Raw genomic sequence first — 9,832 nt, 5'->3', positions numbered from 1 at the left:
ACAATTGTCGAGAATATAAAGTTCCAGTATATACGGCACTTCCCATTCTCGACAATTGACTCAATTTCCCTAGGAGCATTTAGAGGAGCGATATTAAGGTATATATATATATATATATATATATGATAATTTCCAAATTGATTACAATTTTCTTCCGAAATACGAGGAATACCAGGATGTACATATATTTTAGAACTTGGAAAAATTTTTCAACCTAGATTACTATTTTTTTACACTAATCTGTGTCTAAATTATTCTTTTTCTTGAAGTAAATTAATAATCTTTGCCTCAGTTTACTTTTCTATTATGAATCGTTTATTCTAAAATTATTTTATATCAACTTTCACTAATGGCAAATGGTTAATATTTGAAGGCATCTGTTAAAAAATACTTATATTTTTAATTTACAACATTTATAACTAAAATTTTTTTATTTTAAATGCATAATTTGTAAGTTTTTGAAGCTTGCAAAATATTTAATTTTAAATTTGTCTAATTTCGCAAGTGTTAAATTTTTTACTTGTTCAGTTTAAAAAATTGTCAATAATTTGGAAGGATCGAATATGAATTCTTTGTGTTTTCTCCTTGAAATTTTTGAAGTTTTAGACACCGTAATTTGGATTTTTAAATGCCTAATTTTTAGAAACTTAGCTAATTACATAAAGGTCTACAATTTAAATCGCGCAATTTATGCGCGGTTTGTGTATTTGAAGCTATTTAATTCTGAATATTGAAATTATCTTGAACTTGATTATAGTACTTTCAATTATACTTTTCTCTTTTTGTACTCTTCAGAACTCAATAGACAACAATTTAAGTTTTACAATCTTTATCTGATAAGTTTTCCAATTTATTTAGAACGCTTACAAATTTTATTTCTATCGTAGAGGGAACTCTTCTATTTTATTATGAATGATCGATTCTGATATTTATTTCACGTTGAACTATTTAAATTATAATTTGAAATTTAGGAACTTGACTATCCTACTTTATAAAGTTTTCTGTAGTCTATAATTATTGAATGTAGAACATTAAAAAAAAAAAAATTACAATTACTTAAAACTGATCATTTGTAACTCATTAATTTTTTATTTTTCGCTGGACGCAACATTTTGTTATGGGAGCCATCTAAAAATTATTCAACGAAGACCGAAAAAAATGCTATCGGTGGGCTACCAAAAATTATTTGCGCCATTGATTTTGGTCAAAAAATGAAAATTTAATTTGTAATTAACGTCGAAATTAAAAAAAAACGTGGGTCTGCAACGAACAAAAAATCCTTCTACATTTTCTCGGAACCGAATGACATTTTCCTAATCAAATTTTGCTTCCTGTGTGTAAATAACCCCATTTGGCCCTATTACAAGTCGGGCACTAATCGGGGGCCAGTCGAGTTATTAATTATGACAAAGTACCCAGTCGGGAACTAATCGGGGACTAGTTGGGCTTTTTGTTTGTCAAGATTTCAGTCGGGGTCTGGTCGGTGGTTGGTCAAGGGCTAGTCAAGGGCTAGTCTCAAGACTCTAAATTTGTACAGATGCTTATTTTTAATTTGATCTGAAAGGTTTGCCATATGTAAATAAAGTCTAGTCCTTCATGTAGTTGAAATGGGAAAGAGAAAAAGTTTTTGATTAATCAGTGAAGAGCAGTATCTTAGTAGTAAATTATTCAGCACGGTACAGTTCAGATTTCGTTACCACTTTCATTTGTGTCTTGTGGTTCTGGACTGGTAGCTTTAAAGAAAATACGCAAGGGCTCGACGTGCCGCCTCTCGCGCAATAGAAATGACGCTTCGAGTGTTTAAGACAGCAGTCCACACGTAACGAAGCATAATTACCTGGAGCAGAGACTACCGCAACCAAAATGGCGGTTCCTTCAGAGCGAAGCTCTTCCATTGCTGCCTTCCAACTGAAGTTTTTTTTTAAAATTAATATTCCACCAATTTTGGGGAATTTTAGTTATATAAATTTATGCATTTTTAAGCGTAGGATATGTCACCCATTAAATATTGGATAAATTTGAGATTTTTTAAATATTTCGAAAAATTTTATGGAGATTCCGCAAATAATAAGTATTTTGACAAACTTTTAGGAGATTTTCCACAAATTTTGGGGACTTTAGTTCATGTTCCACGCGGATGTATTATCATATGACCCTTTCTAGTACCCGATCAGGCCCCGACTAGGATAATTCGGGTCACCTGACTAGCCCCCGACTAATCTACCGTGAAACTACTGGTCGGGGGCTAGTCAGATGACCCGACTAGCCCCCGACTTTAAGTGGGGTCGAATGTTCGGGAACCAGACTAGTTCCCCATTTGAATTTCTACACGGGTTGTATCGATTATATATTGGATTTTTAATTACCGTTTAATCTTGAGAAAACATTTGTCTCAAGCAAAAGAAATTCTCCCCTAGTTTTCTCGGAACCTATTAACATTTTCCAATTAAACTTTTCAGGCTTCCACTTAGCGCTACCTTATCTCGGGTGCATATTTTTTCTGCATATTTAATTCGATTTTTAGACCGTTTTATGTATCGCTTGTAAAATCTTCAAAATAGGGCTTCTACCCTTATGCTGAGTTTCCCATAAAATGACGAGTGGCTGATTTTTTCATTGAATTTGCAGTCATAAATGACCTCTTGGCACGTATAGCACGAGACGACAATTCAGCATTTATGTTGATTGTTGACCCCTTAAATATTACGAAACAGGAGTCGCAGGATAACTAGTTTAAAGATTGAAGCTACTAAATTAACACTATTAATTGTCTCTGTTAATCAACTTAGGGGCCACCCATAAATTACGTAACACCTTTTTCGAGGGGAAGGTGGGGGTGTGTAAAAAATATTACACTCGGTTACATAGGATGTTTTAGAGTGGGGTGGTTAAATTGATACTGTTACTTAACTTTTTTTTAAATTAACCCTATACAAAATTATAGTAGGGGAAACCTCCCTATACAGTTGATAATACAACCTACAGTGGAGAATGATTATTGAAAAATGCTAACGTAATTAAAAAATTACTTTTATTTGATCAAATAATTAAGACACGATATGTGTTAATAATTGTATATTGTGCATCTAGTGTGAAAAGTAGGCGATTCCAGACGAGTGTGAAGCCTATCGTGCTGGCTGCGCTCACTCGGCTATTACACGAGTCGAATGGCCGTCTCCCACAAGGCGCACATAAAACTTGGTCCATTGTGGGTACTGGACAAATTAAATAAAAAATGTTTAGTATATTTGCACCGTGAATTATTGATTATTCACTGTAGATTGCATTATCCACTGTAGGTAAGTTTCCTCTATAACGCTAAAATTCAGTAACTATAATAATAGATTGTGATAACGTTATCAAGACGAGAATATCCGTATAGTTAGATTATTATTTTAATTTTTTCCCCTCATTATGTAGAAAAATATCCATAAGAGCAAAGTCTTTTTTTACAATTTCTGAAATTGCTACTACAGTCAAATTTATTCAAATTTTTGTTTACCAAACTATTTCATGAATATACCCTTAAATTTAGCCGTCTACTTTTCGAGATTTGACGATAAATGAAATGGGATGTAAAAATATCTAAAAACTTCAATAAAAAATTTAGTATTCTAAATTTTTTGAAATATACATTCATTGTAGTAAAACTATTTGCTAAGATAACCAGGAGAAAAAAAATTGCACGTCAGCGCAGAATTATAGATTTAATATGAATTTTCGGAAAATTAAAATGTACTGAATAATGAGAAATGTGTACTAGTAATTGAAAAAACAACTATTACACATTCGTAATATGTTTCTTATTTTAATTACCTAATTATCAAATTAAAATATATGCTTCAATTTAAGAAACGGTTTCCTTAATTTACACAAATATTTTTTTAAATAAAACTGAAATTCTGTGTCTTTATAAATTTTTGAATAGTTTAAATTTGATGATTTACGATTCAAAACTTTTTAATCTTAAAGATGTATGAATAGAAATAATTTATTCTTTGGGTGATTTTGAAGATAAGAAATGAAGTTTTCAATTTTAAATCATTCAAATTGAAGATACTTAGAATGTAAATCATCAAAATTGCAGCTTCTGCGATTATTAAACTTGAAATTTGCTTGATTTTTATTTTTAAATTCACAAAATAAAAACTGTTTAATTTTAAAGATGCAAAAATAATAGTATTCATATTATGAAAATTACAAGTCAAATTTTCATTTCTAGAAAGTGTCAATGTAAATCATCAAAATTACAGAATTTTTGATTGTAAAACGTAAAACTTGCATAATTTTGAATTGAAAATTGTAAAAATTAAAAGCTCCTAAATTTGAATGATTGACAACTAAAATTTCTGCAATCTTGAAGCACTGCGATTGAAAACTGCAATTTGGAAGCGTTACGATTAAAAATTCTCAAAATTTGAGAATATGAAATTTTTAATATTTAAAATAACCGGAGATATATTCATTTGGAATGGCTATAGTTTTATATAATGTAATTTTGGTCGTATTTTAAAAATATGTAGTTCAATTCTTAACCCTTAAAATTGTTGATTAATCAGTTTTAAAGATGCATAAATCAGAAATCTTAAACTTAGATGATTTTAAAGATCAAAATTCAAGATTTTTCAATTTTAAATCCACCAATTTAGGAAAAATGTAGTGTAAATTAGGAGATTTACAGAATTTTTTATTGTAAAACTTAAGTCTTGCATAATTTTCAATTTTACATGTACGTATAAGATTTTAAATTAAAGTTTCTACAATTTTAAAGAGCTATAATTCAAAATGCTTGAATTCTAAAGATATAGAATTAAAAATAATTCAATTTAAAAGATTTATATTTTAAAGGTATGTAATGTTGAACGCTTTCTTTAATGGTTTAATTTTGATGATTTGAAATTAAAAATTCTTAATCTTAACAATTGGAAATTAAAAATAAATCCATTTTTAAGGTTTTTAAGTTCAATTCTGAAGATATAAAATGAATGATTGTTCAATTTTTAAGATTTGTAAACATGGAGATTCTTGAATTTGTTAAATGTATAAATAGAAATTCTTCGATTTGAATTATGTTGAAAGTCAAAAGTCAAGAGTTTTAAAGTCCAAATCTTCAGAATTGAAAACATTTGTAATTCAAATTATCAAATTTACAGAGATTTTTATTTTAACTCTTCGAATTTGTATAATTTGTAATCCAAAATTTTCAAATTTAGAAACTTCGTATTTCAAAGATATTAATACAAATATGAAATTTTAATGATTTTGAAGATCAAATGTTAAGTTTTCAAATCTTAAATTTTCTTAATGAAGAAATTTCTATGGTAAATCTGAAAAATTACCGAATTTTTCAATGCAAAACTTAAAATTTGCATAATTTAAAATTCTAAATTGTTAAAAAATTAAACTCGTCAATTTTAATATTAGGAATTGAAAGTTCCATATACAGGTTTAAAGAATATAATTAAAGAGTCTAGAATTTTAAACATGTATGAATACAAATTCCAAAATTCTAACAATTTTGGAAATTGAAAGTCAAGTATTCAATTTTAAATCTTCCAAATTGAACAAACTTTAAACGCAAATCATCAGATTTACAGTATTTTTAAATTGTAAAACTTAAAACCTGTACATATTTTTATTTGTAAATATAAATTTTCTAACTTCAAAATCTTCAATTTGAAATATTTACAATTTATTATAAAATGTTTTAATTTAATTTTTAAGATTGATATTTTAAAGGTATTCGTATATAATTTTGAACATTTTATTTTATACTTCAATTTTGAAGATTTATAATTGAAAGTTCTTCATTTCTAACGATTAGCAATTTTAATTCTTTTATTTAATAAGACTGGAAATTAAAGAATCATTGATATATAATATTTATAATTAAAAATGATGTAATATTTAACGTTTTTCAATATGCCTATTAATTTTCAATATTTACTATAAAACATTCTTTAATTTCTAAGTTTTGTAATTTGAAGACTTTTCAATATTTATGTAATGTCTATAATATTGTACAGAGATGCAGTTTTGAATGCTTTTTCTTTAATAGTTCAATTTCAACGATTTAAAATCACAGATTTATTCCTTCTTGTAACTTTATATTTTAAAGGTAATCGTATGTAATTTTGAACGTTCTTTTTTTGTTATACTTCAAATTTGAACTATAGGCAGTTCAATTCGCAACATTTGCAGTTAAAGAATATTCAATAATTAATGTGTATGATATAAAATTATGCACTTTTGAATGCTTTTTTGAAATATCTCAATTATTTCGACTATTTAAAATTTAATTTTTTAGATTTACAATTAAGTATTCTTCAATTGCTAATAACAAAAATGACAGTCTTGATTTATGTATGGGCGGAGGGGGGGGGGGGTGCAAAACAAGCTTAATAAACAAATGGGCAAAACATGTGTTATTTAATTAATGGATGCACTCCTAACGTATAAGTTAACTTTTTCCTTATGGTTTTTTAGTGGCTTGCGCTATTTGCGTCAGTATTCTCTTCCCAAATATGATTGAGAAACCTAGAGTAGACACAATTAATCAGTTTACTGATACATGAAAGTAACACGTTTCTTATCTGATCATTAATTGGTAGACGTTAATTCAATGTTTGCTCATGTCAATAATATAATTTCTGGTGAATTTCCGAAAGCTGCATACGCATCTCCCTCTTTTTTTCTTTGTTGTACATTTGTCTCTAATCAGCCTATTACTCTGATTTCTGGAAACATACGTTTGTGTTTTTAAGGCTTCTTCTACAATTCGGTATACACAAGTTGACTTTTTTAGGTTTGTGTTTTTGAAGATTTTTTAAAAATTTACTGAACAGAGAGATTAATTCTTTCTGTCAAGTTTCGGTTATTGGCCAACCCTACACGATTAAAAAAAATGTATTCTGATTTTAGAACACATAAATGTCACCAAGAACTCTAATATTGATTCGGCATCGCAACCTGTCAAATTACGAATGATGTAATAGAAATTGTGTAACAAAATCTTGGAAATAACCCATAAATTTACAAAGCCCAAGTGGATACAAGATACGAATCATTTTTAAATTCAAACTGTCTGTGTCATTAAAATAAGATAAAATAGAAACCACCTTCATATTATTTTTCCTCTACGTCGAAATAATTTTATTGTAGTATTTTACTTATTTTATGTGTGCATACTTTTGTATTGTCACTCTCTAAAATGTTGAACTTGTTTCTCAATACCCCTCCTCTTTTATGAATTGGATATAATAACTGATCTTGAAAAATAGTTTACTGTAATAAAATATATAAGAAACCTGTTTTTGGGAACTTTAAACTTGAACCTTATGCAGACAGCAACAGGTTTCTTGCATTCGCAATTCAAACGAAATGAATGATTGCTGATATAAGAAAAGAGTGACAATTTCAAATATAACTTTCGAATAATAATTAAAACGTAAGAATACTACATAAAAATACGACCTTGAATTCACTGAATATTTTATGATAATTGCAGTTTATTTCAACTATTCAATGTTTCACTTCCTCGTGTGATTCATATGTTTAGTATTTACTCACATTTAGTAAGAAATCCTTTGGTTTCTTGCTAAAATTTAAACTCTATGAGTTAAATTTGGAAAAAAGTGTGTGTATGTCCGCTCCCTTAAGGCTTCTGGTTTAAAACAGTTCCAATATCACTGGGCATGTATTAAAAAAAGTGGATAATAGACTTGAAATTTAACGTAGAAAGTTTCGATTGCGCGTAAAAATTGGACGTAAATACGAAATGGTAAAATGTACTCGAGTCTCGGAGTTCTACGAGCAACTGTCGGCAAGAGCCTTCGCGAGTTCCCTATCGCTTCTACAACCGCTGAAACTTTAAGGGGCCCGCACACAGTAAAAGCCAGATGTGTGTTTTTCGGTGTGTTGAAGCGCCAACATCATTTAATTGCACGTATAAAGACTACGATTCATTTTTATAAGTGTGTGGGTTTCATTCACCAATATAGCCTTCGCATGAACGTGATAATCTATCGCTATACGTACACATAAGATCGAACACGCGGAATCATCAGAAACACGAGGGGCTCCACGCGATATTATCGTCTGATCAAGCTGAATTCTTCTTGGGATCATTATTATGTTTTTTTGTATTGTGTATTTTGTGAGCTCACTGAATTTAAAAACTGTAAAAGAGAGGTTAAAACCCAGGCATTTTTATGTGCACCATAATTCAAAGATTCAACTTAATTTAAAAGGATTCAAAAGCATTTCAAAGAACTGAAGGTAAATTTAAGGGAATTGCAAAGAATTCAAGCCGAATTTTAGAGAATTCAAAAGAATTCAGGAGAGTTCAAATAATACATAAAATATTAATGAAAAATTGTGAAACTAATTCTAAAGAATTTAGGAGACTTTAAAAATTGATTTTTTGAATTTAAGGAAATTCTAGAGAATTTAAAAGAATTCCAGAAACTTTTAAAAATTCTAAGCGAATTAAAATGAAATAAAAGAATTGTAGGTGAATTCAAGATAAGTCTAGATGCATTCATGAGGGTTCAGAAGATTTCAAGTAAATGGAATTTTGTTTAATATCTCAAGAGTCTAAAAGAATTCAAGAGAATTCGAGGTGAGTTTAAAAGAATTCAAACCGTGTCAAGAGATTTTAAAAGAGTAACATTTTCTTTAATTCAAGGCAATTGAGCAGAATTCAAGAGAATTTCACAGGCTTCGAAAAAATTCACGAGAATTCCAATGAATTTATGAGAATTCAAGATGCATGAAGGATAAATCAAAAGACAGCACGCGAATTCCAAATAATTTGATAGAATTTAAGAGAATTAATTGTTTTCAATTTTTTGTTAATTAAAGGATATTCAAGCATTCTAGGTGAATTCAAGAGAAGTCAGAATGCATTCAACAGGAATTAAAAGACTTGAGGTAAATTAAAAAAAATTCGAAAGAATCTAAGAGAATTCGTCAGAAATAATAAGAACTAAAAAGAATTCAATAGGCTTCAAGAGATTAAAAAAAAAATTAAATAAAAATTTTGATAAATAAAATTTCAAAGATTTTAAGAGAACTCTAGAGATTTCATGAGCATTTAAAAGAATTGAAAATGAATTTAAGACAATTCATTTTTTTTTAAGATTTCCAGATGCATTCAAAAAAAGTTAAGAAAATTTAAAAGATTTTAAGCGAAAGCAGAAGAATTGAAATACAGTGAAACTCTTCTATAGCACAGATTCTGGGGCTGAAGGTGGGTGGAAACTTACTCATTATATCCCGCTCCGCTTTTGTTTATCTACGCCTGAATGCTCGCTTGCGTGACTACCGCAAACCCCGCGCGGCTCCTGTTACACCTACCTGCGGCGCGGCGTCAATTCTTGAAAGGGCTATAGAACGGAGGGTTATTAAAGGGTTTGACTGTAATTTGAAATAGTTTAAGAGAATTTAAAATAATTCAAATGAATTTAATAGAATTGATAAGAATGCCAGCGAATTAAATCGAATTCAGAGAGAGGGGGGAGAGGGGAGGGGGAGAGTTCAAAAGAATTCTAGTTTAATTCAATACATTTGAAAATAAATAAAAAGAATTCTAAATACGTTTAACATAATTTCAAAATACTTTAAGCAAAATGAAAAAAGAATTTATTAGAATTCAAGGCGAGTTCAAAATAATTCAAATAGTTTTAAGAGATTATTCAAGAAAATTAAAGAGAATTAAAAATAATTGAAAATAATTCAATGGAAGCCTTGGTGACTTCTAGAGATTTCAAGCGATTCTAAGTGAATTTAGGAGAAATGAAAAAAGTTGAATAAAATACGAAATGCGTTCATG

General features: G+C 28.9%; 1 protein-coding gene across 1 annotated transcript in view; it reads right to left on the bottom strand.

Annotated features, from left to right (window-relative positions):
• The window catches only part of LOC117179145 (hexokinase-2-like), a 54,878-nt gene extending 47,048 nt beyond the window's left edge, over window positions 1–7,830 (bottom strand). Inside the window, exon 1 of the mRNA XM_033370829.1 lies at window positions 7,570–7,830. The gene's annotated coding sequence lies outside the window, so the exon portion shown is untranslated. The remainder of the gene's footprint in view (window positions 1–7,569) is intronic.
• Window positions 7,831–9,832: the final 2,002 nt, after the last annotated feature.

This window comes from Belonocnema kinseyi, chromosome 8, assembly GCF_010883055.1.
Source record: "Belonocnema kinseyi isolate 2016_QV_RU_SX_M_011 chromosome 8, B_treatae_v1, whole genome shotgun sequence".
NCBI classification, from domain to species: Eukaryota; Metazoa; Arthropoda; class Insecta; order Hymenoptera; family Cynipidae; genus Belonocnema; species Belonocnema kinseyi.
The sequence above is the reverse complement of the archived record's forward strand: the minus strand, read 5'-3'. Positions and strand labels throughout refer to the sequence as shown.